The sequence below is a fragment of the Pleurodeles waltl genome, unplaced genomic scaffold (genome assembly GCF_031143425.1).
Source record: "Pleurodeles waltl isolate 20211129_DDA unplaced genomic scaffold, aPleWal1.hap1.20221129 scaffold_69, whole genome shotgun sequence".
In the NCBI taxonomy this organism is placed as follows: domain Eukaryota; kingdom Metazoa; phylum Chordata; class Amphibia; order Caudata; family Salamandridae; genus Pleurodeles; species Pleurodeles waltl.
The window spans coordinates 1,854,201-1,881,535 of record NW_027150390.1 but is presented as its reverse complement, the minus strand read 5'-3'; the positions used below and the strand labels follow the sequence as shown (position 1 = coordinate 1,881,535).

At 47.1% G+C, this 27,335-nt stretch overlaps 10 non-coding genes across 10 annotated transcripts; all 10 read left to right on the top strand.

The window, feature by feature from the left end:
• The first annotated feature begins 1,001 nt into the window (after window positions 1-1,001).
• TRNAG-UCC (transfer RNA glycine (anticodon UCC)) lies at window positions 1,002-1,073 on the top strand. Its single transcript has one exon. It is a non-coding gene; the product is annotated as a tRNA-Gly (tRNA).
• A 1,522-nt stretch (window positions 1,074-2,595) lies between these two features.
• On the top strand, window positions 2,596-2,667 carry TRNAG-UCC (transfer RNA glycine (anticodon UCC)). The gene has a single exon. It is a non-coding gene; the product is annotated as a tRNA-Gly (tRNA).
• Window positions 2,668-4,199: 1,532 nt separating this feature from the next.
• On the top strand, window positions 4,200-4,271 carry TRNAG-UCC (transfer RNA glycine (anticodon UCC)). The gene has a single exon. It is a non-coding gene; the product is annotated as a tRNA-Gly (tRNA).
• A 1,531-nt stretch (window positions 4,272-5,802) lies between these two features.
• TRNAG-UCC (transfer RNA glycine (anticodon UCC)) lies at window positions 5,803-5,874 on the top strand. The gene has a single exon. It is a non-coding gene; the product is annotated as a tRNA-Gly (tRNA).
• Window positions 5,875-7,405: 1,531 nt separating this feature from the next.
• TRNAG-UCC (transfer RNA glycine (anticodon UCC)) lies at window positions 7,406-7,477 on the top strand. The gene has a single exon. It is a non-coding gene; the product is annotated as a tRNA-Gly (tRNA).
• Window positions 7,478-8,998: 1,521 nt separating this feature from the next.
• Window positions 8,999-9,070, top strand: TRNAG-UCC (transfer RNA glycine (anticodon UCC)). The gene has a single exon. It is a non-coding gene; the product is annotated as a tRNA-Gly (tRNA).
• Window positions 9,071-12,196: 3,126 nt separating this feature from the next.
• TRNAG-UCC (transfer RNA glycine (anticodon UCC)) lies at window positions 12,197-12,268 on the top strand. Its single transcript has one exon. It is a non-coding gene; the product is annotated as a tRNA-Gly (tRNA).
• A 1,522-nt stretch (window positions 12,269-13,790) lies between these two features.
• Window positions 13,791-13,862, top strand: TRNAG-UCC (transfer RNA glycine (anticodon UCC)). Its single transcript has one exon. It is a non-coding gene; the product is annotated as a tRNA-Gly (tRNA).
• Window positions 13,863-15,380: 1,518 nt separating this feature from the next.
• Window positions 15,381-15,452, top strand: TRNAG-UCC (transfer RNA glycine (anticodon UCC)). The gene has a single exon. It is a non-coding gene; the product is annotated as a tRNA-Gly (tRNA).
• Window positions 15,453-18,579: 3,127 nt separating this feature from the next.
• Window positions 18,580-18,651, top strand: TRNAG-UCC (transfer RNA glycine (anticodon UCC)). The gene has a single exon. It is a non-coding gene; the product is annotated as a tRNA-Gly (tRNA).
• Window positions 18,652-27,335: the final 8,684 nt, after the last annotated feature.

Here is a 27,335-nt window from a genome sequence, read left to right as displayed (position 1 = left end):
AGAACTTCCAGTCCTAAGTCCACTCACGTCCCGAACGCTCCCAAACGCTCATACCGCGCAAGCCCTCACCGGGTGCACCTCTGGCTCCCAGGTAAGGCCAAAACCTGAGCATTGTAGCGCTGGATCACAGAGAAGGAGCGGGTGGGGGTGCTTCTGTCTTGACAAAGGCGTGACATGGCTAGTGACTGAGAGGGCCTTGACTTTCCCCTATGACTGACTGTGAGAGGGGAAGGCGAAGATTTTCTGCACCCAGCATGCCTTGTGACATTCTTAGGCAAATGAGGTGAGAGCCCTGCCAGAATAGCTCCAGCAATCCCATGCCACTCCTCTGAAGGCTCCTGATCTGCATAACCACAGCATTTTGAGCAGGAAGCAGAGTGGCGCAGCGGAAGTGTGCTGGGCCCATAACCCAGAGGTCGATGGATCGAAACCATCCTCTGCTAGCATGGATTGATTTTTTTTCTTGTGAGGACCACTCTCTCGTTTCCACGCTGCCAGAGCGGAAAACAGCAGGCTTGTGCCAGCTTTTTGTGGGAAGAGACTGCTCAACTATCGGTCTCTGCTCAAAGTCAGGGAGACAGATGGTCAGAGAATCAACCCTACACTTCAAAGGAAATGATGCACAGTTATGACCATTAACGAAAGATGGGACCCTCGCACTTCTTTCTGAGGCTGCTTGGAACGTTATTATTCCCTTTTTTTGTCCTGCTATTATCAATCTCCTGTGAATTTCGTGGAGCTGTTTTCTTTCTCTACCCTGCTGTTTTTCCCTTGCTGCCAATATATGCTTATTTCAATGATTTGAACTGCTGCTTTCCCTTTCTCCTTTTCTGCGCAGCTTTTGCATTGGTTTCAATCTCCAGTTCCTTAGCAGTTGCAAGAACTTTTTTCCTGATTTTCATGTTGGTCTGTAAACCAAAAATACCTCTGATACTGGTGCAATATAGTCATTAAACTCAGGGTTTTGATGTCTAGAGTTTAAAAAAAACATATGCCACGGAGCGTTGGTGGTATAGTGGTGAGCATAGCTGCCTTCCAAGCAGTTGACCCGGGTTCGATTCCCGGCCAACGCAGTGCTAATATTTATACATTAAGCAAGCTGTAGCTATTCTAACGCAATATGTTAAAAAAAAGAGAAATATCTTGACCAGATTACTCAGCTATTAGATAAATAATAAACAAAGACATAGGCAGGCATCCCAAAAGCCCCATCTGCGACTTTCTATGTCCTGAAATTTTTATATTTTACAAACAGCAGTCACCACTCACAACTGCTGGTAATAAATGGGCTGCAGGGGGGCAGGCAATGAAACGGCTAAGCCCTTCTGCCCGACCAGCCTTTAGAACTGCAGCATCTCTGCAGTAAAAAGTGTTTCAGGTCAATATCTCTCCCCTGGAAAAAATGTGCGAGACCCACCACCGATAAATGTGGCAAAAGTCCCCAACATTTTCTGCATATTTGTGCTCTTACCTGAAAGCAGCGCCACCTTGTAGTCATCGCAGGCAACTGCAGCATACAACCAAATTTATCCGAGAGCAAGGAGAAAGAAACCCAAGGGAACAGCCCCTGTCTGCAGCAGGAAGGTTGGCTGCTTCGAATGGACAGAACTTCCAGTCCTAAGTCCACTCACGTCCCGAACGCTCATACCGGGCAAGCCCTCACCGGGTGCACCTCTGGCTCCCAGGTAAGGCCAAAACCTGAGCATGGTAGCGCAGGATCACAGAGAAGGAGCGGGTGGGGGTGCTTCTGTCTTGACAAAGGCGTGACATGGCTAGTGACTGAGAGGGCCTTGACTTTCCCCTATGACTAACTGTGAGAGGGGAAGGCGAAGATTTTCTGCACCCAGCATGCCTTGTGACATTCTTAGGCAAATGAGGTGAGAGCCCTGCCAGAATAGCTCCAGCGATCCCATGCCACTCCTCTGAAGGCTCCTGATCTGCATAACCACAGCATTTTGAGCAGGAAGCAGAGTGGCGCAGCGGAAGCGTGCTGGGCCCATAACCCAGAGGTCAATGGATCGAAACCTTCCTCTGCTAGCATGGATTGATTTTTTTTCTTGTGAGGACCACTCTCTCGTTTCCACGCTGCCAGAGCGGAAAACAGCAGGCTTGTGCCAGCTTTTTGTGGGAAGAGACTGCTCAACTATCGGTCTCTGCTCAAAGTCAGGGAGACACATGGTCAGAGAATCAACCCTACACTTCAAAGGAAATGATGCACAGTTATGACCATTAACGAAAGATGGGACCCTCGCACTTCTTTCTGAGGCTGCTTGGAACGTTATTATTCCCTTTTTTGGTCCTGCTATTATCAATCTCCTGTAAATTTCGTGGAGCTGTTTTCTTTCTCTACCCTGCTGTTTTTCCCTTGCTGCCAATATATGCTTATTTCAATGATTTGAACTGCTGCTTTCCCTTTCTCCTTTTCTGCGCAGCTTTTGCATTGGTTTCAATCTCCAGTTCATTAGCAGTTGCAAGAACTTTTTTCCTGATTTTCATGTTGGTCTGCAAACCAAAAATACCTCTGATACTGGTGCAATATAGTCATTGAACTCAGGGTTGTGATGTCTAGAGTTTAAAAAAAACATATGCCACGGAGCGTTGGTGGTATAGTGGTGAGCATAGCTGCCTTCCAAGCAGTTGACCCGGGTTCGATTCCCGGCCAACGCAGTGCTAATATTTATACATTAAGCAAGCTGTAGCTATTCTAACGCAATATGTTAAAAAAAAGAGAAATATCTTGACCAGATTACTCAGCTATTAGATAAATAATAAACAAAGACATAGGCAGGCATCCCAAAAGCCCCGTCTGCGACTTTCTATGTCCTGAAATTTTTATATTTTACAAACAGCAGTCACCACTCACAACTGCTGGTAATAAATGGGCTGCAGGGGGGCAGGCAATGAAACGGCTAAGCCCTTCTGCCCGACCAGCCTTTAGAACTGCAGCATCTCTGCAGTAAAAAGTGTTTCAGGTCAATATCTCTCCCCTGGAAAAAATGTGCGAGACCCACCACCGATAAATGTGGCAAAAGTCCCCAACATTTTCTGCATATTTGTGCTCTTACCTGAAAGCAGCGCCACCTTGTAGTCATCGCAGGCAACTGCAGCATACAACCAAATTTATCCGAGAGCAAGGTGAAAGAAACCCAAGGGGACAGCCCCTGTCTGCAGCAGGACGGTTGGCTGCTTCGAATGGACAGAACTTCCAGTCCTAAGTCCACTCACGTCCCGAACGCTCCCAAACGCTCATACCGGGCAAGCCCTCACCGGGTGCACCTCTGGCTCCCAGGTAAGGCCAAAACCTGAGCATTGTAGCGCAGGATCACAGAGAAGGAGCGGGTGGGGGTGCTTCTGTCTTGACAAAGGCGTGACATGGCTAGTGACTGAGAGGGCCTTGACTTTCCCCTATGACTGACTGTGAGAGGGGAAGGCGAAGATTTTCTGCACCCAGCATGCCTTGTGACATTCTTAGGCAAATGAGGTGAGAGCCCTGCCAGAATAGCTCCAGCGATCCCATGCCACTCCTCTGAAGGCTCCTGATCTGCATAACCACAGCATTTTGAACAGGAAGCAGAGTGGCGCAGCGGAAGCGTGCTGGGCCCATAACCCAGAGGTCGATGGATCGAAACCATCCTCTGCTAGCCTGGATTGATTTTTTTTCTTGTGAGGACCACTCTCTCGTTTCCACGCTGCCAGAGCGGAAAACAGCAGGCTTGTGCCAGCTTTTTGTGGGAAGAGACTGCTCAACTATCGGTCTCTGCTCAAAGTCAGGGAGACAGATGGTCAGAGAATCAACCCTACACTTCAAAGGAAATGATGCACAGTTATGACCATTAAAGAAAGATGGGACCCTCGCACTTCTTTCTGAGCCTGCTTGGAACGTTATTATTCCCTTTTTTTGTCCTGCTATTATCAATCTCCTGTGAATTTCGTGGAGCTGTTTTCTTTCTCTACCCTGCTGTTTTTCCCTTGCTGCCAATATATGCTTATTTCAATGATTTGAACTGCTGCTTTCCCTTTCTCCTTTTCTGCGCAGCTTTTGCATTGGTTTCAATCTCCAGTTCCTTAGCAGTTGCAAGAACTTTTTTCCTGATTTTCATGTTGGTCTGTAAACCAAAAATACCTCTGATACTGGTGCAATATAGTCATTGAACTCAGGGTTGTGATGTCTAGAGTTTAAAAAAAACATATGCCAAGGAGCGTTGGTGGTATAGTGGTGAGCATAGCTGCCTTCCAAGCAGTTGACCCGGGTTCGATTCCCGGCCAACGCAGTGCTAATATTTATACATTAAGCAAGCTGTAGCTATTCTAACGCAATATGTTAAAAAAAAGAGAAATATCTTGACCAGATTACTCAGCTATTAGATAAATAATAAACAAAGACATAGGCAGGCATCCCAAAAGCCCTGTCTGCGACTTTCTATGTCCTGAAATTTTTATATTTTACAAACAGCAGTCACCACTCACAACTGCTGGTAATAAATGGGCTGCAGGGGGGCAGGCAATGAAACGGCTAAGCCCTTCTGCCCGACCAGCCTTTAGAACTGCAGCATCTCTGCAGTAAAAAGTGTTTCAGGTCAATATCTCTCCCCTGGAAAAAATGTGCGAGACCCACCACCGATAAATGTGGCAAAAGTCCCCAACATTTTCTGCATATTTGTGCTCTTACCTGAAAGCAGCGTCACCTTGTAGTCATCGCAGGCAACTGCAGCATACAACCAAATTTATCCGAGAGCAAGGTGAAAGAAACCCAAGGGGACAGCCTCTGTCTGCAGCAGGAAGGTTGGCTGCTTCGAATGGACAGAACTTCCAGTCCTAAGTCCACTCACGTCCCGAACGCTCCCAAACGCTCATACCGGGCAAGCCCTCACCGGGTGCACCTCTGGCTCCCAGGTAAGGCCAAAACCTGAGCATTGTAGCGCAGGATCACAGAGAAGGAGCGGGTGGGGGTGCTTCTGTCTTGACAAAGGCGTGACATGGCTAGTGACTGAGAGGGCCTTGACTTTCCCCTATGACTGACTGTGAGAGGGGAAGGCGAAGATTTTCTGCACCCAGCATGCCTTGTGACATTCTTAGGCAAATGAGGTGAGAGCCCTGCCAGAATAGCTCCAGCGATCCCATGCCACTCCTCTGAAGGCTCCTGATCTGCATAACCACAGCATTTTGAACAGGAAGCAGAGTGGCGCAGCGAAGCGTGCTGGGCCCATAACCCAGAGGTCGATGGATCGAAACCATCCTCTGCTAGCCTGGATTGATTTTTTTTCTTGTGAGGACCACTCTCTCGTTTCCACGCTGCCAGAGCGGAAAACAGCAGGCTTGTGCCAGCTTTTTGTGGGAAGAGACTGCTCAACTATCGGTCTCTGCTCAAAGTCAGGGAGACAGATGGTCAGAGAATCAACCCTACACTTCAAAGGAAATGATGCACAGTTATGACCATTAACGAAAGATGGGACCCTCGCACTTCTTTCTGAGGCTGCTTGGAACGTTATTATTCCCTTTTTTTGTCCTGCTATTATCAATCTCCTGTGAATTTCGTGGAGCTGTTTTCTTTCTCTACCCTGCTGTTTTTCGCTTGCTGCCAATATATGCTTATTTCAATGATTTGAACTGCTGCTTTCCCTTTCTCCTTTTCTGCGCAGGTTTTGCATTGGTTTCAATCTCCAGTTCCTTAGCAGTTGCAAGAACTTTTTTCCTGATTTTCATGTTGGTCTGTAAACCAAAAATACCTCTGATACTGGTGCAATATAGTCATTGAACTCAGGGTTGTGATGTCTAGAGTTTAAAAAAAACATATGCCATGGAGCGTTGGTGGTATAGTGGTGAGCATAGCTGCCTTCCAAGCAGTTGACCCGGGTTCGATTCCCGGCCAACGCAGTGCTAATATTTATACATTAAGCAAGCTGTAGCTATTCTAACGCAATATGTTAAAAAAAAGAGAAATATCTTGACCAGATTACTCAGCTATTAGATAAATAATAAACAAAGACATAGGCAGGCATCCCAAAAGCCCTGTCTGCGACTTTCTATGTCCTGAAATTTTTATATTTTACAAACAGCAGTCACCACTCACAACTGCTGGTAATAAATGGGCTGCAGGGGGGCAGGCAATGAAACGGCTAAGCCCTTCTGCCCGACCAGCCTTTAGAACTGCAGCATCTCTGCAGTAAAAAGTGTTTCAGGTCAATATCTCTCCCCTGGAAAAAATGTGCGAGACACACCACCGATAAATGTGGCAAAAGTCCCCAACATTTTCTGCATATTTGTGCTCTTACCTGAAAGCAGCGCCACCTTGTAGTCATCGCAGGCAACTGCAGCATACAACCAAATTTATCCGAGAGCAAGGTGAAAGAAACCCAAGGGGACAGCCCCTGTCTGCAGCAGGAAGGTTGGCTGCTTCGAATGGACAGAACTTCCAGTCCTAAGTCCACTCACGTCCCGAACGCTCCCAAACACTCATACGGGCAAGCCCTCACCGGGTGCACCTCTGGCTCCCAGGTAAGGCCAAAACCTGAGCATTGTAGCGCAGGATCACAGAGAAGGAGCGGGTGGGGGTGCTTCTGTCTTGACAAAGGCGTGACATGGCTAGTGACTGAGAGGGCCTTGACTTTCCCCTATGACTGACTGTGAGAGGGGAAGGCGAAGATTTTCTGCACCCAGCATGCCTTGTGACATTCTTAGGCAAATGAGGTGAGAGCCCTGCCAGAATAGCTCCAGCGATCCCATGCCACTCCTCTGAAGGCTCCTGATCTGCATAACCACAGCATTTTGAGCAGGAAGCAGAGTGGCGCAGCGGAAGCGTGCTGGGCCCATAACCCAGAGGTCGATGGATCGAAACCATCCTCTGCTAGCATGGATTGATTTTTTTTCTTGTGAGGAGCACTCTCTCGTTTCCACGCTGCCAGAGCGGAAAACAGCAGGCTTGTGCCAGCTTTTTGTGGGAAGAGGCTGCTCAACTTTCGGTCTCTGCTCAAAGTCAGGGAGACAGATGGTCAGAGAATCAACCCTACACTTCAAAGGAAATGATGCACAGTTATGACCATTAACGAAAGATGGGACCCTCGCACTTCTTTCTGAGCCTGCTTGGAACGTTATTATTCCCTTTTTTTGTCCTGCTATTATCAATCTCCTGTGAATTTCGTGGAGCTGTTTTCTTTCTCTACCCTGCTGTTTTTCCCTTGCTGCCAATATATGCTTATTTCAATGATTTGAACTGCTGCTTTCCCTTTCTCCTTTTCTGCGCAGCTTTTGCATTGGTTTCAATCTCCAGTTCCTTAGCAGTTGCAAGAACTTTTTTCCTGATTTTCATGTTGGTCTGTAAACCAAAAATACCTCTGATACTGGTGCAATATTGTCATTGAACTCAGGGTTGTGATGTCTAGAGTTTAAAAAAAACATATGCCATGGAGCGTTGGTGGTATAGTGGTGAGCATAGCTGCCTTCCAAGCAGTTGACCCGGGTTCGATTCCCGGCCAACGCAGTGCTAATATTTATACATTAAGCAAGCTGCAGCTATTCTAACGCAATATGTTAAAAAAAAGAGAAATATCTTGACCAGATTACTCAGCTATTAGATAAATAATAAACAAAGACATAGGCAGGCATCCCAAAAGCCCTGTCTGCGACTTTCTATGTCCTGAAATTTTTATATTTTACAAACAGCAGTCACCACTCACAACTGCTGGTAATAAATGGGCTGCAGGGGGGCAGGCAATGAAACGGCTAAGCCCTTCTGCCCGACCAGCCTTTAGAACTGCAGCATCTCTGCAGTAAAAAGTGTTTCAGGTCAATATCTCTCCCCTGGAAAAAATGTGCGAGACCCACCACCGATAAATGTGGCAAAAGTCCCCAACATTTTCTGCATATTTGTGCTCTTACCTGAAAGCAGCGCCACCTTGTAGTCATCGCAGGCAACTGCAGCATACAACCAAATTTATCCGAGAGCAAGGTGAAAGAAACCCAAGGTGACAGCCCCTGTCTGCAGCAGGAAGGTTGGCTACTTCGAATGGACAGAACTTCCAGTCCTAAGTCCACTCACGTCCCGAACGCTCCCAAACGCTCGCCCTCACCGGGTGCACCTCTGGCTCCCAGGTAAGGCCAAAACCTGAGCATGGTAGCGCAGGATCACAGAGAAGGAGCGGGTGGGGGTGCTTCTGTCTTGACAAAGGCGTGACATGGCTAGTGACTGAGAGGGCCTTGACTTTCCCCTATGACTGACTGTGAGAGGGGAAGGCGAAGATTTTCTGCACCCAGCATGCCTTGTGACATTCTTAGGCAAATGAGGTGAGAGCCCTGCCAGAATAGCTCCAGCGATCCCATGCCACTCCTCTGAAGGCTCCTGATCTGCATAACCACAGCATTTTGAGCAGGAAGCAGAGTGGCGCAGCGGAAGCGTGCTGGGCCCATAAGCCAGAGGTCGATGGATTGAAACCATCCTCTGCTAGCATGGATTAATTTTTTTTCTTGTGAGGAGCACTCTCTCGTTTCCACGCTGCCAGAGCGGAAAACAGCAGGCTTGTGCCAGCTTTTTGTGGGAAGAGACTGCTCAACTTTCGGTCTCTGCTCAAAGTCAGGGAGACAGATGGTCAGAGAATCAACCCTACACTTCAAAGGAAATGATGCACAGTTATGACCATTAACGAAAGATGGGACCCTCGCACTTCTTTCTGAGGCTGCTTGGAACGTTATTATTCCCTTTTTTTGTCCTGCTATTATCAATCTCCTGTGAATTTCGTGGAGCTGTTTTCTTTCTCTACCCTGCTGTTTTTCCCTTGCTGCCAATATATGCTTATTTCAATGATTTGAACTGCTGCTTTCCCTTTCTCCTTTTCTGCGCAGCTTTTGCATTGGTTTCAATCTCCAGTTCCTTAGCAGTTGCAAGAACTTTTTTCCTGATTTTCATGTTGGTCTGTAAACCAAAAATACCTCTGATACTGGTGCAATATAGTCATTGAACTCAGGGTTGTGATGTCTAGAGTTTAAAAAAAACATATGCCATGGAGCGTTGGTGGTATAGTGGTGAGCATAGCTGCCTTCCAAGCAGTTGACCCGGGTTCGATTCCCGGCCAACGCAGTGCTAATATTTATACATTAAGCAAGCTGTAGCTATTCTAACGCAATATGTTAAAAAAAAGAGAAATATCTTGACCAGATTACTCAGCTATTAGATAAATAATAAACAAAGACATAGGCAGGCATCCCAAAAGCCCTGTCTGCGACTTTCTATGTCCTGAAATTTTTATATTTTACAAACAGCAGTCACCACTCACAACTGCTGGTAATAAATGGGCTGCAGGGGGGCAGGCAATGAAACGGCTAAGCCCTTCTGCCCGACCAGCCTTTAGAACTGCAGCATCCCTGCAGTAAAAAGTGCTTCAGGTCAATATCTCTCCCCTGGAAAAAATGTGCGAGACACACCACCGATAAATGTGGCAAAAGTCCCCAACATTTTCTGCATATTTGTGCTCTTACCTGAAAGCAGCGGCACCTTGTAGTCATCGCAGGCAACTGCAGCATACAACCAAATTTATCCGAGAGCAAGGTGAAAGAAACCCAAGGGGACAGCCCCTGTCTGCAGCAGGAAGGTTGGCTGCTTCGAATGGACAGAACTTCCAGTCCTAAGTCCACTCACGTCCCGAACGCTCATACCTGGCAAGCCCTCACCGGGCGCACCTCTGGCTCCCAGGTAAGGCCAAAACCTGAGCATTGTAGCGCAGGATCACAGAGAAGGAGCGGGTCGGGGTGCTTCTGTCTTGACAAAGGCGTGACATGGCTAGTGACTGAGAGGGCCTTGACTTTCCCCTATGACTGACTGTGAGAGGGGAAGGCGAAGATTTTCTGCACCCAGCATGCCTTGTGACATTCTTAGGCAAATGAGGTGAGAGCCCTGCCAGAATAGCTCCAGCGATCCCATGCCACTCCTCTGAAGGCTCCTGATCTGCATAACCACAGCATTTTGAACAGGAAGCAGAGTGGCGCAGCGGAAGCGTGCTGGGCCCATAACCCAGAGGTCGATGGATCGAAACCATCCTCTGCTAGCATGGATTGATTTTTTTTCTTGTGAGGACCACTCTCTCGTTTCCACGCTGCCAGAGCGGAAAACAGCAGGCTTGTGCCAGCTTTTTGTGGGAAGAGACTGCTCAACTATCGGTCTCTGCTCAAAGTCAGGGAGACAGATGGTCAGAGAATCAACCCTACACTTCAAAGGAAATGATGCACAGTTATGACCATTAACGAAAGATGGGACCCTCGCACTTCTTTCTGAGGCTGCTTGGAACGTTATTATTCCCTTTTTTTGTCCTGCTATTATCAATCTCCTGTGAATTTCGTGGAGCTGTTTTCTTTCTCTACCCTGCTGTTTTTCCCTTGCTGCCAATATATGCTTATTTCAATGATTTGAACTGCTGCTTTCCCTTTCTCCTTTTCTGCGCAGCTTTTGCATTGGTTTCAATCTCCAGTTCCTAAGCAGTTGCAAGAACTTTTTTCCTGATTTTCATGTTGGTCTGTAAACCAAAAATACCTCTGATACTGGTGCAATATAGTCATTGAACTCAGGGTTTTGATGTCTAGAGTTTAAAAAAAACATATGCCACGGAGCGTTGGTGGTATAGTGGTGAGCATAGCTGCCTTCCAAGCAGTTGACCCGGCTTCGATTCCCGGCCAACGCAGTGCTAATATTTATACATTAAGCAAGCTGTAGCTATTCTAACGCAATATGTTAAAAAAAAGAGAAATATCTTGACCAGATTACTCAGCTATTAGATAAATAATAAACAAAGACATAGGCAGGCATCCCAAAAGCCCCGTCTGCGACTTTCTATGTCCTGAATTTTTTATATTTTACAAACAGCAGTCACCACTCACAACTGCTGGTAATAAATGGGCTGCAGGGGGGCAGGCAATGAAACGGCTAAGCCCTTCTGCCCGACCAGCCTTTAGAACTGCAGCATCTCTGCAGTAAAAAGTGTTTCAGGTCAATATCTCTCCCCTGGAAAAAATGTGCGAGACCCACCACCGATAAATGTGGCAAAAGTCCCCAACATTTTCTGCATATTTGTGCTCTTACCTGAAAGCAGCGCCACCTTGTAGTCATCGCAGGCAACTGCAGCATACAACCAAATTTATCCGAGAGCAAGGTGAAAGAAACCCAAGGGAACAGCCCCTGTCTGCAGCAGGAAGATTGGCTGCTTCGAATGGACAGAACTTCCAGTCCTAAGTCCACTCACGTCCTGAACGCTCCCAAACGCTCATACCGGGCAAGCCCTCACCGGGTGCACCTCTGGCTCCCAGGTAAGGCCAAAACCTGAGCATGGTAGCGCAGGATCACAGAGAAGGAGCGGGTGGGGGTGCTTCTGTCTTGACAAAGGCGTGACATGGCTAGTGACTGAGAGGGCCTTGACTTTCCCCTATGACTGACTGTGAGAGGGGAAGGCGAAGATTTTCTGCACCCAGCATGCCTTGTGACATTCTTAGGCAAATGAGGTGAGAGCCCTGCCAGAATAGCTCCAGCGATCCCATGCCACTCCTCTGAAGGCTCCTGATCTGCATAACCACAGCATTTTGAACAGGAAGCAGAGTGGCGCAGCAGAAGCGTGCTGGGCCCATAACCCAGAGGTCGATGGATCGAAACCATCCTCTGCTAGCATGGATTGATTTTTTTTCTTGTGAGGACCACTCTCTCGTTTCCACGCTGCCAGAGCGGAAAACAGCAGGCTTGTGCCAGCTTTTTGTGGGAAGAGACTGCTCAACTATCGGTCTCTGCTCAAAGTCAGGGAGACAGATGGTCAGAGAAACAACCCTACACTTCAAAGGAAATGATGCACAGTTATGACCATTAAAGAAAGATGGGACCCTCGCACTTCTTTCTGAGCCTGCTTGGAACGTTATTATTCCCTTTTTTTGTCCTGCTATTATCAATCTCCTGTGAATTTCGTGGAGCTGTTTTCTTTCTCTACCCTGCTGTTTTTCCCTTGCTGCCAATATATGCTTATTTCAATGATTTGAACTGCTGCTTTCCCTTTCTCCTTTTCTGCGCAGCTTTTGCATTGGTTTCAATCTCCAGTTCCTTAGCAGTTGCAAGAACTTTTTTCCTGATTTTCATGTTGGTCTGTAAACCAAAAATACCTCTGATACTGGTGCAATATAGTCATTGAACTCAGGGTTGTGATGTCTAGAGTTTAAAAAAAACATATGCCACGGAGCGTTGGTGGTATAGTGGTGAGCATAGCTGCCTTCCAAGCAGTTGACCCGGGTTCGATTCCCGGCCAACGCAGTGCTAATATTCATACATTAAGCAAGCTGTAGCTATTCTAACGCAATATGTTAAAAAAAAGATAAATATCTTGACCAGATTACTCAGCTATTAGATAAATAATAAACAAAGACATAGGCAGGCATCCCAAAAGCCCCGTCTGCGACTTTCTATGTCCTGAAATTTTTATATTTTACAAACAGCAGTCACCACTCACAACTGCTGGTAATAAATGGGCTGCAGGGGGGCAGGCAATGAAATGGCTAAGCCCTTCTGCCCGACCAGCCTTTAGAACTGCAGCATCTCTGCAGTAAAAAGTGTTTCAGGTCAATATCTCTCCCCTGGAAAAAATGTGCGAGACCCACCACCGATAAATGTGGCAAAAGTCCCCAACATTTTCTGCATATTTGTGCTCTTACCTGAAAGCAGCGCCACCTTGTAGTCATCGCAGGCAACTGCAGCATACAACCAAATTTATCCGAGAGCAAGGTGAAAGAAACCCAAGGGAACAGCCCCTGTCTGCAGCAGGAAGGTTGGCTGCTTCAAATGGACAGAACTTCCAGTCCTAAGTCCACTCACGTCCCGAACGCTCATACCGGGCAAGCCCTCACCGGGTGCACCTCTGGCTCCCAGGTAAGGCCAAAACCTGAGCATGGTAGCGCAGGATCACAGAGAAGGAGCGGGTGGGGGTGCTTCTGTCTTGACAAAGGCGTGACATGGCTAGTGACTGAGAGGGCCTTGACTTTCCCCTATGACTGACTGTGAGAGGGGAAGGCGAAGATTTTCTGCACCCAGCATGCCTTGTGACATTCTTAGGCAAATGAGGTGAGAGCCCTGCCAGAATAGCTCCAGCGATCCCATGCCACTCCTCTGAAGGCTCCTGATCTGCATAACCACAGCATTTTGAACAGGAAGCAGAGTGGCGCAGCGGAAGCGTGCTGGGCCCATAACCCAGAGGTCGATGGATCGAAACCATCCTCTGCTAGCATGGATTGATTTTTTTTCTTGTGAGGACCACTCTCTCGTTTCCACGCTGCCAGAGCAGAAAACAGCAGGCTTGTGCCAGGTTTTTGTGGGAAGAGACTGCTCAACTATCGGTCTCTGCTCAAAGTCAAGGAGACAGATGGTCAGAGAATCAACCCTACACTTCAAAGGAAATGATGCACAGTTATGACCATTAACGAAAGATGGGACCCTCGCACTTCTTTCTGAGGCTGCTTGGAACGTTATTATTCCCTTTTTTTGTCCTGCTATTATCAATCTCCTGTGAATTTCGTGGAGCTGTTTTCTTTCTCTACCCTGCTGTTTTTCCCTTGCTGCCAATATATGCTTATTTCAATGATTTGAACTGCTGCTTTCCCTTTCTCCTTTTCTGCGCAGCTTTTGCATTGGTTTCAATCTCCAGTTCCTTAGCAGTTGCAAGAACTTTTTTCCTGATTTTCATGTTGGTCTGTAAACCAAAAATACCTCTGATACTGGTGCAATATAGTCATTGAACTCAGGGTTGTGATGTCTAGAGATTAAAAAAAACATATGCCACGGAGCGTTGGTGGTATAGTGGTGAGCATAGCTGCCTTCCAAGCAGTTGACCCGGGTTCGATTCCCGGCCAACGCAGTGCTAATATTTATACATTAAGCAAGCTGTAGCTATTCTAACGCAATATGTTAAAAAAAAGAGAAATATCTTGACCAGATTACTCAGCTATTAGATAAATAATAAACAAAGACATAGGCAGGCATCCCAAAAGCCCCGTCTGCGACTTTCTATGTCCTGAAATTTTTATATTTTACAAACAGCAGTCACCACTCACAACTGCTGGTAATAAATGGGCTGCAGGGGGGCAGGCAATGAAACGGCTAAGCCCTTCTGCCCGACCAGCCTTTAGAACTGCAGCATCTCTGCAGTAAAAAGTGTTTCAAAGTCAATATCTCTCCCCTGGAAAAAATGTGCGAGACCCACCACCGATAAATGTGGCAAAAGTCCCCAACATTTTCTGCATATTTGTGCTCTTACCTGAAAGCAGCGCCACCTTGTAGTCATCGCAGGCAACTGCAGCATACAACCAAATTTATCCGAGAGCAAGGTGAAAGAAACCCAAGGGAACAGCCCCTGTCTGCAGCAGGAAGGTTGGCTGCTTCGAATGGACAGAACTTCCAGTCCTAAGTCCACTCACGTCCTGAACGCTCCCAAACGCTCACACCGGGTGCACCTCTGGCTCCCAGGTAAGGCCAAAACCTGAGCATGGTAGCGCAGGATCACAGAGAAGGATCGGGTGGGGGTGCTTCTGTCTTGACAAAGGCGTGACATGGCTAGTGACTGAGAGGGCCTTGACTTTCCCCTATGACTGACTGTGAGAGGGGAAGGCGAAGATTTTCTGCACCCAGCATGCCTTGTGACATTCTTAGGCAAATGAGGTGAGAGCCCTGCCAGAATAGCTCCAGCGATCCCATGCCACTCCTCTGAAGGCTCCTGATCTGCATAACCACAGCATTTTGAACAGGAAGCAGAGTGGCGCAGCGGAAGCGTGCTGGGCCCATAACCCAGAGGTTGATGGATCGAAACCATCCTCTGCTAGCATGGATTGATTTTTTTTCTTGTGAGGACCACTCTCTCGTTTCCACGCTGCCAGAGCGGAAAACAGCAGGCTTGTGCCAGATTTTTGTGGGAAGAGACTGCTCAACTATCGGTCTCTGCTCAAAGTCAGGGAGACAGATGGTCAGAGAATCAACCCTACACTTCAAAGGAAATGATGCACAGTAATGACCATTAAAGAAAGATGGGACCCTCGCACTTCTTTCTGAGCCTGCTTGGAACGTTATTATTCCCTTTTTTTGTCCTGCTATTATCAATCTCCTGTGAATTTCGTGGAGCTGTTTTCTTTCTATACCCTGCTGTTTTTCCCTTGCTGCCAATATATGCTTATTTCAATGATTTGAACTGCTGCTTTCCCTTTCTCCTTTTCTGCGCAGCTTTTGCATTGGTTTCAATCTCCAGTTCCTTAGCAGTTGCAAGAACTTTTTTCCTGATTTTCATGTTGGTCTGTAAACCAAAAATACCTCTGATACTGGTGCAATATAGTCATTGAACTCAGGGTTGTGATGTCTAGAGTTTAAAAAAAACATATGCCATGGAGCGTTGGTGGTATAGTGGTGAGCATAGCTGCCTTCCAAGCAGTTGACCCGGGTTCGATTCCCGGCCAACGCAGTGCTAATATTTATACATTAAGCAAGCTGTAGCTATTCTAACGCAATATGTTAAAAAAAAGAGAAATATCTTGACCAGATTACTCAGCTATTAGATAAATAATAAACAAAGACATAGGCAGGCATCCCAAAAGCCCCGTCTGCGACTTTCTATGTCCTGAAATTTTTATATTTTACAAACAGCAGTCACCACTCACAACTGCTGGTAATAAATGGGCTGCAGGGGGGCAGGCAATGAAACGGCTAAGCCCTTCTGCCCGACCAGCCTTTAGAACTGCAGCATCTCTGCAGTAAAAAGTGTTTCAGGTCAATATCTCTCCCCTGGAAAAAATGTGCGAGACCCACCACCGATAAATGTGGCAAAAGTCCCCAACATTTTCTGCATATTTGTGCTCTTACCTGAAAGCAGCGCCACCTTGTAGTCATCGCAGGCAACTGCAGCATACAAACAAATTTATCCGAGAGCAAGGTGAAAGAAACCCAAGGGAACAGCCCCTGTCTGCAGCAGGAAGGTTGGCTGCTTCGAATGGACAGAACTTCCAATCCTAAGTCCACTCACGTCCCGAACGCTCATAAAGGGCAAGCCCTCACCGGTTGCACCTCTGGCTCCCAGGTAAGGCCAAAACCTGAGCATGGTAGCGCAGGATCACAGAGAAGGAGCGGGTGGGGGTGCTTCTGTCTTGACAAAGGCGTGACATGGCTAGTGACTGAGAGGGCCTTGACTTTCCCCTATGAATGACTGTGAGAGGGGAAGGCGAAGATTTTCTGCACCCAGCATGCCTTGTGACATTCTTAGGCAAATGAGGTGAGAGCCCTGCCAGAATAGCTCCAGCGATCCCATGCCACTCCTCTGAAGGCTCCTGATCTGCATAACCACAGCATTTTGAGCAGGAAGCAGAGTGGCGCAGCGGAAGCGTGCTGGGCCCATAACCCAGAGGTCGATGGATCGAAACCATCCTCTGCTAGCATGGATTGATTTTTTTTCTTGTGAGGACCACTCTCTCGTTTCCACGCTGCCAGAGCGGAAAACAGCAGGCTTGTGCCAGGTTTTTGTGGGAAGAGACTGCTCAACTATCGGTCTCTGCTCAAAGTCAGGGAGACAGATGGTCAGAGAATCAACCCTACACTTCAAAGGAAATGATGCACAGTTATGACCATTAACGAAAGATGGGACCCTCGCACTTCTTTCTGAGGCTGCTTGGAACGTTATTATTCCCTTTTTTTGTCCTGCTATTATCAATCTCCTGTGAATTTCGTGGAGCTGTTTTCTTTCTCTACCCTGCTGTTTTTCCCTTGCTGCCAATATATGCTTATTTCAATGATTTGAACTGCTGCTTTCCCTTTCTCCTTTTCTGCGCAGCTTTTGCATTGGTTTCAATCTCCAGTTCCTTAGCAGTTGCAAGAACTTTTTTCCTGATTTTCATGTTGGTCTGTAAACCAAAAATACCTCTGATACTGGTGCAATATAGTCATTGAACTCAGGGTTGTGATGTCTAGAGTTTAAAAAAAACATATGCCACGGAGTGTTGGTGGTATAGTGGTGAGCATAGCTGCCTTCCAAGCAGTTGACCCGGGTTCGATTCCCGGCCAACGCAGTGCTAATATTTATACATTAAGCAAGCTGTAGCTATTCTAACGCAATATGTTAAAAAAAAGAGAAATATCTTGACCAGATTACTCAGCTATTAGATAAATAATAAACAAAGACATAGGCAGGCATCCCAAAAGCCCCGTCTGCGACTTTCTATGTCCTGAAATTTTTATATTTTACAAACAGCAGTCACCACTCACAACTGCTGGTAATAAATGGGCTGCAGGGGGGCAGGCAATGAAACGGCTAAGCCCTTCTGCCCGACCAGCCTTTAGAACTGCAGCATCTCTGCAGTAAAAAGTGTTTCAAAGTCAATATCTCTCCCCTGGAAAAAATGTGCGAGACCCACCACCGATAAATGTGGCAAAAGTCCCCAACATTTTCTGCATATTTGTGCTCTTACCTGAAAGCAGCGCCACCTTGTAGTCATCGCAGGCAACTGCAGCATACAACCAAATTTATCCGAGAGCAAGGTGAAAGAAACCCAAGGGAACAGCCCCTGTCTGCAGCAGGAAGGTTGGCTGCTTCGAATGGACAGAACTTCCAGTCCTAAGTCCACTCACGTCCTGAACGCTCCCAAACGCTCATACCGGGCAAGCCCTCACCGGGTGCACCTCTGGCTCCCAGGTAAGGCCAAAACCTGAGCATGGTAGCGCAGGATCACAGAGAAGGATCGGGTGGGGGTGCTTCTGTCTTGACAAAGGCGTGACATGGCTAGTGACTGAGAGGGCCTTGACTTTCCCCTATGACTGACTGTGAGAGGGGAAGGCGAAGATTTTCTGCACCCAGCATGCCTTGTGACATTCTTAGGCAAATGAGGTGAGAGCCCTGCCAGAATAGCTCCAGCGATCCCATGCCACTCCTCTGAAGGCTCCTGATCTGCATAACCACAGCATTTTGAACAGGAAGCAGAGTGGCGCAGCTGAAGCGTGCTGGGCCCATAACCCAGAGGTTGATGGATCGAAACCATCCTCTGCTAGCATGGATTGATTTTTTTTCTTGTGAGGACCACTCTCTCGTTTCCACGCTGCCAGAGCGGAAAACAGCAGGCTTGTGCCAGATTTTTGTGGGAAGAGACTGCTCAACTATCGGTCTCTGCTCAAAGTCAGGGAGACAGATGGTCAGAGAATCAACCCTACACTTCAAAGGAAATGATGCACAGTAATGACCATTAAAGAAAGATGGGACCCTCGCACTTCTTTCTGAGCCTGCTTGGAACGTTATTATTCCCTTTTTTTGTCCTGCTATTATCAATCTCCTGTGAATTTCGTGGAGCTGTTTTCTTTCTCTACCCTGCTGTTTTTCCCTTGCTGCCAATATATGCTTATTTCAATGATTTGAACTGCTGCTTTCCCTTTCTCCTTTTCTGCGCAGCTTTTGCATTGGTTTCAATCTCCAGTTCCTTAGCAGTTGCAAGAACTTTTTTCCTGATTTTCATGTTGGTCTGTAAACCAAAAATACCTCTGATACTGGTGCAATATAGTCATTGAACTCAGGGTTGTGATGTCTAGAGTTTAAAAAAAACATATGCCATGGAGCGTTGGTGGTATAGTGGTGAGCATAGCTGCCTTCCAAGCAGTTGACCCGGGTTCGATTCCCGGCCAACGCAGTGCTAATATTTATACATTAAGCAAGCTGTAACTATTCTAACGCAATATGTTAAAAAAAAGAGAAATATCTTGACCAGATTACTCAGCTATTAGATAAATAATAAACAAAGACATAGGCAGGCATCCCAAAAGCCCTGTCTGCGACTTTCTATGTCCTGAAATTTTTATATTTTACAAACAGCAGTCACCACTCACAACTGCTGGTAATAAATGGGCTGCAGGGGGGCAGGCAATGAAACGGCTAAGCCCTTCTGCCCGACCAGCCTTTAGAACTGCAGCATCAATGCAGTAAAAAGTGTTTCAGATCAATATCTCTCCCCTGGAAAAAATGTGCGAGACCCACCACCAATAAATGTGGCAAAAGTCCCCAACATTTTCTGCATATTTGTGCTCTTACCTGAAAGCAGCGCCACCTTGTAGTCATCGCAGGCAACTGCAGCATACAACCAAATTTATCCGAGAGCAAGGTGAAAGAAACCCAAGGGGACAGCCCCTGTCTGCAGCAGGAAGGTTGGCTACTTCGAATGGACAGAACTTCCAGTCCTAAGTCCACTCACGTCCCAAACGCTCATACCGGGCAAGCCCTCACCGGGTGCACCTCTGGCTCCCAGGTAAGGCCAAAACCTGAGCATGGTAGCGCAGGATCACAGAGAAGGAGCGGGTGGGGGTGCTTCTGTCTTGACAAAGGCGTGACATGGCTAGTGACTGAGAGGGCCTTGACTTTCCCCTATGACTGACTGTGAGAGGGGAAGGCGAAGATTTTCTGCACCCAGCATGCCTTGTGACATTCTTAGGCAAATGAGGTGAGAGCCCTGCCAGAATAGCTCCAGCGATCCCATGCCAGTCCTCTGAAGGCTCCTGATCTGCATAACCACAGCATTTTGAGCAGGAAGCAGAGTGGCGCAGCGGAAGCGTGCTGGGCCCATAACCCAGAGGTCGATGGATCGAAACCATCCTCTGCTAGCATGGATTGATTTATTTTCTTGTGAGGACCACTCTCTCGTTTCCACGCTGCCAGAGCGGAAAACAGCAGGCTTGTGCCAGCTTTTTGTGGGAAGAGACTGCTCAACTAACAGTCTCTGCTCAAAGTCAGGGAGACAGATGGTCAGAGAATCAACCCTACACTTCAAAGGAAATGATGCACAGTTATGACCATTAACGAAAGATGGGACCCTCGCACTTCTTTCTGAGGCTGCTTGGAACGTTATTATTCCCTTTTTTTGTCCTGCTATTATCAATCTCCTGTGAATTTCGTGGAGCTGTTTTCTTTCTCTACCCTGCTGTTTTTCCCTTGCTGCCAATATATGCTTATTTCAATGATTTGAACTGCTGCTTTCCCTTTCTCCTTTTCTGCGCAGCTTTTGCATTGGTTTCAATCTCCAGTTCCTTAGCAGTTGCAAAAACTTTTTTCCTGATTTTCATGTTGGTCTGTAAACCAAAAATACCTCTGATACTGGTGCAATATAGTCATTGAACTCAGGGTTGTGATGTCTAGAGTTTAAAAAAAACATATACCACGGAGCGTTGGTGGTATAGTGGTGAGCATAGCTGCCTTCCAAGCATTTGACCCGGGTTAGATTCCCTGCCAACGCAGTGCTAATATTTATACATTAAGCAAGCTGTAGCTATTCTAACGCAATATGTTAAAAAAAAGAGAAATATCTTGACCAGATTACTCAGCTATTAGATAAATAATAAACAAAGACATAGGCAGGCATCCCAAAAGCCCCGTCTGCGACTTTCTATGTCCTGAAATTTTTATATTTTACAAACAGCAGTCACCACTCACAACTGCTGGTAATAAATGGGCTGCAGGGGGGCAGGCAATGAAACGGCTAAGCCCTTCTGCCCGACCAGCCTTTAGAACTGCAGCATCTCTGCAGTAAAAAGTGTTTCAGGTCAATATCTCTCCCCTGGAAAAAATGTGCGAGACCCACCACCGATAAATGTGGCAAAAGTCCCCAACATTTTCTGCATATTTGTGCTCTTACCTGAAAGCAGCGCCACCTTGTAGTCATCGCAGGCAACTGCAGCATACAACCAAATTTATCCGAGAGCAAGGTGAAAGAAACCCAAGGGAACAGCCCCTGTCTGCAGCAGGAAGGTTGGCTGCTTTGAATGGACAGAACTTCCAGTCCTAAGTCCACTCACGTCCCGAACGCTCCCAAACGCTCATACCGGGCAAGCCCTCACCGGGTGCACCTCTGGCTCCCAGGTAAGGCCAAAACCTGAGCATGGTAGCGCAGGATCACAGAGAAGGAGCGGGTGGGGGTGCTTCTGTCTTGACAAAGGCGTGACATGGCTAGTGACTGAGAGGGCCTTGACTTTCCCCTATGACTGACTGTGAGAGGGGAAGGCGAAGATTTTCTGCACCCAGCATGCCTTGTGACATTCTTAGGCAAATGAGGTGAGAGCCCTGCCAGAATAGCTCCAGCGATCCCATGCCACTCCTCTGAAGGCTCCTGATCTGCATAACCACAGCATTTTGAACAGGAAGCAGAGTGGCGCAGCGGAAGCGTGCTGGGCCCATAACCCAGAGGTCGATGGATCGAAACCATCCTCTGCTAGCATGGATTGATTGTTTTTTCTTGTGAGGACCACTCTCTCGTTTCCACGCTGCCAGAGCGGAAAACAGCAGGCTTGTGCCAGCTTTTTGTGGGAAGAGACTGCTCAACTATCGGTCTCTGCTCAAAGTCAGGGAGACAGATGGTCAGAGAATCAACCCTACACTTCAAAGGAAATGATGCACAGTTATGACCATTAAAGAAAGATGGGACCCTCGCACTTCTTTCTGAGCCTGCTTGGAACGTTATTATTCCCTTTTTTTGTCCTGCTATTATCAATCTCCTGTGAATTTCGTGGAGCTGTTTTCTTTCTCTACCCTGCTGTTTTTCCCTTGCTGCCAATATATGCTTATTTCAATGATTTGAACTGCTGCTTTCCCTTTCTCCTTTTCTGCGCAGCTTTTGCATTGGTTTCAATCTCCAGTTCCTTAGCAGTTGCAAGAACTTTTTTCCTGATTTTCATGTTGGTCTGTAAACCAAAAATACCTCTGATACTGGTGCAATATAGTAATTGAACTCAGGGTTGTGATGTCTAGAGTTTAAAAAAAACATATGCCATGGAGCGTTGGTGGTATAGTGGTGAGCATAGCTGCCTTCCAAGCAGTTGACCCGGGTTTGATGCCCGGCCAACGCAGTGCTAATATTTATACATTAAGAAAGCTGTAGCTATTCTAACGCAATATGTTAAAAAAAAGAGAAATATCTTGACCAGATTACTCAGCTATTAGATAAATAATAAACAAAGACATAGGCAGGCATCCCAAAAGCCCCGTCTGCGACTTTCTATGTCCTGAAATTTTTATATTTTACAAACAGCAGTCACCACTCACAACTGCTGGTAATAAATGGGCTGCAGGGGGGCAGGCAATGAAACGGCTAAGCCCTTCTGCCCGACCAGCCTATAGAACTGCAGCATCTCTGCATTAAAAAGTGTTTCAGGTCAATATCTCTCCCCTGGAAAAAATGTGCGAGACCCACCACCGATAAATGTGGCAAAAGTCCCCAACATTTTCTGCATATTTGTGCTCTTACCTGAAAGCAGCACCACCTTGTAGTCATCACAGGCAACTGCAGCATACAACCAAATTTATCCAAGAGCAAGGTGAAAGAAACCCAAGGGAACAGCCCCTGTCTGCAGCAGGAAGGTCGGCTGCTTCGAATGGACAGAACTTCCAGTCCTAAGTCCACTCACGTCCCGAACGCTCTCACCGGGTGCACCTCTGGCTCCCAGGTAAGGCCAAAACCTGAGCATGGTAGCGCAGGATCACAGAGAAGGAGCGGGTGGGGGTGCTTCTGTCTTGACAAGGGCGTGACATGGCTAGTGACTGAGAGGGCCTTGACTTTCCCCTATGACTGACTGTGAGAGGGGAAGGCGAAGATTTTCTGCACCCAGCATGCCTTGTGACATTCTTAGGCAAATGAGGTGAGAGCCCTGCCAGAATAGCTCCAGCGATCCCATGCCACTCCTCTGAAGGCTCCTGATCTGCATAACCACAGCATTTTGAGCAGGAAGCAGAGTGGCGCAGCGGAAGCGTGCTGGGCCCATAACCCAGAGGTCGATGGATCGAAACCATCCTCTGCTAGCATGGATTGATTTTTTTTCTTGTGAGGACCACTCTCTCGTTTCCACGCTGCCAGAGCGGAAAACAGCAGGCTTGTGCCAGCTTTTTGTGGGAAGAGACTGCTCAACTATCGGTCTCTGCTCAAAGTCAGGGAGACAGATGGTCAGAGAATCAACCCTACACTTCAAAGGAAATGATGCACAGTTATGACCATTAACGAAAGATGGGACCCTCGCACTTCTTTCTGAGGCTGCTTGGAACGTTATTATTCCCTTATTTTTGTCCTGCTATTATCAATCTCCTGTGAATTTCGTGGAGCTGTTTTCTTTCTCTACCCTGCTGTTTTTCCCTTGCTGCCAATATATGCTTATTTCAATGATTTGAACTGCTGCTTTCCCTTTCTCCTTTTCTGCGCAGCTTTTGCATTGGTGTCAATCTCCAGTTCCTTAGCAGTTGCAAGAACTGTTTTCCTGATTTTCATGTTGGTCTGTAAACCAAAAATACCTCTGATACTGGTGCAATATAGTCATTGAACTCAGGGTTGTGATGTCTAGAGTTTAAAAAAAAACATATGCCACGGAGCGTTGGTGGTATAGTGGTGAGCATAGCTGCCTTCCAAGCAGTTGACCCGGGTTCGATTCCGGGCCAACGCAGTGCTAATATTTATACATTAAGCAAGCTGTAGCTATTCTAACGCAATATGTTAAAAAAAAGAGAAATATCTTGACCAGATTACTCAGCTATTAGATAAATAATAAACAAAGACATAGGCAGGCATCCCAAAAGCCCCGTCTGCGACTTTCTATGTCCTGAAATTTTTATATTTTACAAACAGCAGTCACCACTCACAACTGCTGGTAAATGGGCTGCAGGGGGGCAGGCAATGAAACGGCTAAGCCCTTCTGCCCGACCAGCCTTTAGAACTGCAGCATCTCTGCAGTAAAAAGTGTTTCAGGTCAATATCTCTCCCCTGGAAAAAATGTGCGAGACCCACCACCGATAAATGTGGCAAAAGTCCCCAACATTTTCTGCATATTTGTGCTCTTACCTGAAAGCAGCGCCACCTTGTAGTCATCGCAGGCAACTGCAGCATACAACCAAATTTATCCGAGAGCAAGGTGAAAGAAACCCAAGGGAACAGCCCCTGTCTGCAGCAGGAAGGTTGGCTGCTTTGAATGGACAGAACTTCCAGTCCTAAGTCCACTCACGTCCCGAACGCTCCCAAACGCTCATACCGGGCAAGCCCTCACCGGGTGCACCTCTGGCTCCCAGGTAAGGCCAAAACCTGAGCATGGTAGCGCAGGATCACAGAGAAGGAGCGGGTGGGGGTGCTTCTGTCTTGACAAAGGCTTGACATGGCTAGTGACTGAGAGGGCCTTGACTTTCCCCTATGACTGACTGTGAGAGGGGAAGGCGAAGATTTTCTGCACCCAGCATGCCTTGTGACATTCTTAGGCAAATGAGGTGAGAGCCCTGCCAGAATAGCTCCAGCGATCCCATGCCACTCCTCTGAAGGCTCCTGATCTGCATAACCACAGCATTTTGAACAGGAAGCAGAGTGACGCAGCGGAAGCGTGCTGGGCCCATAACACAGAGGTCGATGGATCGAAACCATCCTCTGCTAGCATGGATTGATTTTTTTTCTTGTGAGGACCACTCTCTCGTTTCCACGCTGCCAGAGCGGAAAACAGCAGGCTTGTGCCAGCTTTTTGTGGGAAGAGACTGCTCAACTATCGGTCTCTGCTCAAAGTCAGGGAGACAGATGGTCAGAGAATCAACCCTACACTTCAAAGGAAATGATGCACAGTTATGACCATTAAAGAAAGATGGGACCCTCGCACTTCTTTCTGAGCCTGCTTGGAACGTTATTATTCCCTTTTTTTGTCCTGCTATTATCAATCTCCTGTGAATTTCGTGGAGCTGTTTTCTTTCTCTACCCTGCTGTTTTTCCCTTGCTGCCAATATATGCTTATTTCAATGATTTGAACTGCTGCTTTCCCTTTCTCCTTTTCTGCGCAGCTTTTGCATTGGTTTCAATCTCCAGTTCCTTAGCAGTTGCAAGAACTTTTTTCCTGATTTTCATGTTGGTCTGTAAACCAAAAATACCTCTGATACTGGTGCAATATAGTCATTGAACTCAGGGTTGTGATGTCTAGAGTTTAAAAAAAACATATGCCATGGAGCGTTGGTGGTATAGTGGTGAGCATAGCTGCCTTCCAAGCAGTTGACCCGGGTTTGATTCCCGGCCAACGCAGTGCTAATATTTATACATTAAGCAAGCTGTAGCTATTCTAACGCAATATGTTAAAAAAAAGAGAAATATCTTGACCAGATTACTCAGCTATTAGATAAATAATTAACAAAGACATAGGCAGGCATCCCAAAAGCCCCGTCTGCGACTTTCTATGTCCTGAAATTTTTATATTTTACAAACAGCAGTCACCACTCACAACTGCTGGTAATAAATGGGCTGCAGGGGGGCAGGCAATGAAACGGCTAAGCCCTTCTGCCCGACCAGCCTTTAGAACTGCAGCATCTCTGCAGTAAAAAGTGTTTCAGGTCAATATCTCTCCCCTGGAAAAAATGTGCGAGACCCACCACCGATAAATGTGGCAAAAGTCCCCAACATTTTCTGCATATTTGTGCTCTTACCTGAAAGCAGCGCCACCTTGTAGTCATCGCAGGCAACTGCAGCATACTACCAAATTTATCCGAGAGCAAGGTGAAAGAAACCCAAGGGGACAGCCCCTGTCTGCAGCAGGAAGGTTGGCTGCTTCGAATGGACAGAACTTCCAGTCCTAAGTCCACTCACGTCCCGAACGCTCCCAAACGCTCATACCGGGCAAGCCCTCACCGGGTGCACCTCTGGCTCCCAGGTAAGGCCAAAACCTGAGCATTGTAGCGCAGGATCACAGAGAAGGAGCGGGTGGGGGTGCTTCTGTCTTGACAAAGGCGTGACATGGCTAGTGACTGAGAGGGCCTTGACTTTCCCCTATGACTGACTGTGAGAGGGGAAGGCGAAGATTTTCTGCACCCAGCATGCCTTGTGACATTCTTAGGCAAATGAGGTGAGAGCCCTGCCAGAATAGCTCCAGCGATCCCATGCCACTCCTCTGAAGGCTCCTGATCTGCATAACCACAGCATTTTGAGCAGGAAGCAGAGTGGCGCAGCAGAAGCGTGCTGGGCCCATTACCCAGAGGTCGATGGATCGAAACCATCCTCTGCTAGCATGGATTGATTTTTTTTCTTGTGAGGACCACTCTCTCGTTTCCACGCTGCCAGAGCGGAAAACAGCAGGCTTGTGCCAGCTTTTTGTGGGAAGAGACTGCTCAACTATCGGTCTCTGCTCAAAGTCAGGGAGACAGATGGTCAGAGAATCAACCCTACACTTCAAAGGAAATGATGCACAGTTATGACCATTAAAGAAAGATGGGACCCTCGCACTTCTTTCTGAGCCTGCTTGGAACGTTATTATTCCCTTTTTTTGTCCTGCTATTATCAATCTCCTGTGAATTTCGTGGAGCTGTTTTCTTTCTCTACCCTGCTGTTTTTCCCTTGCTGCCAATATATGCTTATTTCAATGATTTGAACTGCTGCTTTCCCTTTCTCCTTTTCTGCGCAGCTTTTGCATTGGTTTCAATCTCCAGTTCCTTAGCAGTTGCAAGAACTTTTTTCCTGATTTTCATGTTGGTCTGTAAACCAAAAATACCTCTGATACTGGTGCAATATAGTCATTGAACTCAGGGTTGTGATGTCTAGAGTTTAAAAAAAACATATGCCATGGAGCGTTGGTGGTATAGTGGTGAGCATAGCTGCCTTCCAAGCAGTTGACCCGGGTTTGATTCCCGGCCAACGCAGTGCTAATATTTATACATTAAGCAAGCTGTAGCTATTCTAACGCAATATGTTAAAAAAAAGAGAAATATCTTGACCAGATTACTCAGCTATTAGATAAATAATTAACAAAGACATAGGCAGGCATCCCAAAAGCCCCGTCTGCGACTTTCTATGTCCTGAAATTTTTATATTTTACAAACAGCAGTCACCACTCACAACTGCTGGTAATAAATGGGCTGCAGGGGGGCAGGCAATGAAACGGCTAAGCCCTTCTGCCCGACCAGCCTTTAGAACTGCAGCATCTCTGCAGTAAAAAGTGTTTCAGGTCAATATCTCTCCCCTGGAAAAAATGTGCGAGACCCACCACCGATAAATGTGGCAAAAGTCCCCAACATTTTCTGCATATTTGTGCTCTTACCTGAAAGCAGCGCCACCTTGTAGTCATCGCAGGCAACTGCAGCATACAACCAAATTTATCCGAGAGCAAGGTGAAAGAAACCCAAGGGGACAGCCCCTGTCTGCAGCAGGAAGGTTGGCTGCTTCGAATGGACAGAACTTCCAGTCCTAAGTCCACTCACGTCCCGAACGCTCCCAAACGCTCATACCGGGCAAGCCCTCACCGGGTGCACCTCTGGCTCCCAGGTAAGGCCAAAACCTGAGCATTGTAGCGCAGGATCACAGAGAAGGAGCGGGTGGGGGTGCTTCTGTCTTGACAAAGG